This window comes from Cervus canadensis, chromosome 25 (assembly GCF_019320065.1).
Source record: "Cervus canadensis isolate Bull #8, Minnesota chromosome 25, ASM1932006v1, whole genome shotgun sequence".
In the NCBI taxonomy this organism is placed as follows: Eukaryota; Metazoa; Chordata; class Mammalia; order Artiodactyla; family Cervidae; genus Cervus; species Cervus canadensis.
In genome coordinates this window covers 36864459-36867352 of record NC_057410.1, presented here as the reverse complement: position 1 = coordinate 36867352, position 2894 = coordinate 36864459, and the positions used below count along the sequence as shown (strand labels likewise).

Here is a 2894-nt window from a genome sequence, read left to right as displayed (position 1 = left end):
ATTTCCTAGCCACTTTATTTTTTCTTCTCATTCATCCTATTTCCCTAAACTTTAATTGTTTGCAGGCCTCAGGACTCAATCCGTTGACCTTTCTTCTAGCTGGACTCTTGTAGAGATTTTACCCTATCTCTGAACTTTTAAGCCATGTCTGATGCTGATGGCCCCAATTTCATCCCCTGAATACAACTCTCTTCACTCATTCAAAGTCTTCCATCCAACTTCCTACTCAATATCTCCACTTGAATAAGCACCTTGTACATCACCTGTCCAAAGCCAAACTCTCAATCTTCCCCCTAAACCTGGTACCTCCAACAATCTCCCCCACTTCAGTAAGTGGTAGGTTTATTTTCCCCAGACAGGCAGCACCTGTGTCAAAGTATAATTTTTAAAAAAAGATAAATACATGGCTCGTATACAAATATACAGTGGACATGTGCCAAAAATTTCTTAGCTCACGTATTAGGGAATCAGCAGGATGGTAAAGCTGATTCAAAAAGAATCAAAGACTCAAAAGAGGTAAAGCTGATTGAAAGGAGACGCTGATGTTGTGTAGTCAGTCAGGAAGGCAAGCAAAATAATTTTGCTGAATTGGAGACAAAAGTGGTTAATAATCTTCAGGACAGTACTATTGCTGAGGTTATCCTCTCTAATGGGTGGGAAATATTTGCCTCTCTAGTGCACACGTTTGCAAGGGAACATGTAACTTCACAGTAATGAAGTTATTTCACAATAGTAAATAGCAAGTCAACATCGGTATATGCCCTGGAGAATTCAATCATCCTTGCCCAGGCCTGTGAGACAACGGTCTATATAAAAAGAATGTATAGTCATCCCTTTGTCTTACTTCCAAGTTTTAGATAGTATTTCTTAACACCTTTAGTCATCTGTGATTTCTGTCTTATTTTCACACTTTACACCATCAATCTCATTGACCTTAACTTCAATATATAATTGTAATCCTATCACTTCTCACAACAGTTACTGCTATCATTCTGGGCCAGACCATCCACATTTCTTTGCAAGATTGTTGACATTTCTCCCGACTGGTTTCCCTTACACTTTTATAGCATAGTTTCCTTTTTTTAAAAAATGTATTTGTTTTTAATTAGAGGATAATTGCTTTACAATATTGTGTTGGTTTCTGCCATACATCAACATGAATCAGCCATGGGTATACATATGTCCCTTCTCTCTTCCTCCCTCCCACCTCCCATCCCATCCCACCCCTCTAGGTTGTCACAGAGCACCAGGTTTGAGCTCCCTGCACCTACAGCAAACTCTCACTGGTATAGCACAGTTTCAGTAAAGGAAACAGAGTGTTCCTAAAGTAAAAATTAGAGTGTAAGTCAGATTGTGGCCCTTCTCTTGTTAGCATCTTCTGAATTTATATTTCACTGTCCACTCCCCTCCCCCAAATAGAAAAAGTCCTTATGTAAGTAAGAATTCCTGTAAGGCCTTACATAATCTGTACCTTTCCTCAAGCTTACTGTCTCTCTGAGTTCATCTCCTGCAGTACTCACTCTGGTCTCTCACAAAGTTTGGCCCAGACAGGCTGCCTCACTGCTTTCTGAGCACGCATAACCTATTTCACCCTCAAGGCCTTTTGACATTGTTCTCCCTGCTTGGAGTATTCTTCTTCCAAATACTCCCCTGACTCATTCCCTGTTTCCACTGGGTCTTGTTCAGATATCACTTTCTGAGTGAGGGCTTCCTTGACACCCTATTAAAAATCTACCCCATTCCCCCCACATTTCTGCCCCTGGCACTCCCCTCATCCTGTTTCTCCCCAATCCGGGGCAAGTATTTTTGTCTGTATCGTGCATGAAAATGTCCCGAAAGCCTAAAGCAGTATTTGGCACATGAATATTCTAATGTTTTTGAATGAATAAATGATTGAGTGCTATTTTTCCATCTATTTCTAGTATTATTTCTCATTTTCCTTTTAGATGGTCTAAATTGACTTTAAAATGAAGCTTTTATTTCTGATTTCCATCCTAATATTGTTTCTAATGAAATAAAATGAAAACGCATTTTTGTCTACATAAAAGACTCTGAGTTAGTCCTATGGAAGACACAGGGAAAATCAGACACAAGGATTTGCAATTTAGGGACTTCCCTGGTGGTCCAGTGGCTAAGACTCTGCACTCCCAATGCAGGGGGCCCAGGTTCGATCCCTGTTCAGGGAACTAGATCCCCCATGCCACAACTAAAGATCCCATGTGCCACAGTGAAGATCGAAGATCCTGTGTGCTACAACTAAGATCTGGCACAGCCAAATAAATAAATTTTTTTTTTTAAAAAAGGATTTGCAATCTAGTTAGTAATATAAGACTAGCAGATAAAAAGTTAAATGCTAAGGAAGGATATTAGTAACCTTTCACACCAAAAAAATTGATGAAATATTAAGAGACAGAACTACTTAACTACAAAAATAATTTGCTTTCTGAGCTTTACACTTTGCTGTTGTAGACTCAAAAGTTTATAGACAGTAATATATTTTCCAAAATATAAGAAAGGACTGTATTTAAATGTATAAAATACAAACCTTGCAAGAGGTTGCTAAATAGCATTGTTTTTATCAAAACTAACTGAGAAACTCATTGTGAGATGCAAACATTACAAAAATTGTATTTTCCTAGTTCTTGAGCAATTGCATGAAGACCTATATGGGCGGGTGGGAGCCGGCCATCTTGTTCATGATATTTTCTTCAGTGCGGTTGCCTTCTCCTGTCCAGGATTTGTCTTTGTACAGAACCCCATGTTCTGCTTAGTTCTCATGTCCTTTCCTCCTGTTCTACCTGCCCCCAAACACAAATACATGTACACGTAGACACACATAGACACACATTTCTCCTGACTGTGTTTATGGAATGATCAGTTCTTCTATGATTCTG

General features: G+C 39.0%; 1 non-coding gene across 1 annotated transcript; it reads left to right on the top strand.

Annotated features, from left to right (window-relative positions):
- The first annotated feature begins 2113 nt into the window (after positions 1–2113).
- On the top strand, positions 2114–2186 carry TRNAG-CCC. Its single transcript has one exon. It is a non-coding gene; the product is annotated as a tRNA-Gly (tRNA).
- The last annotated feature ends 708 nt before the right edge of the window (positions 2187–2894 follow it).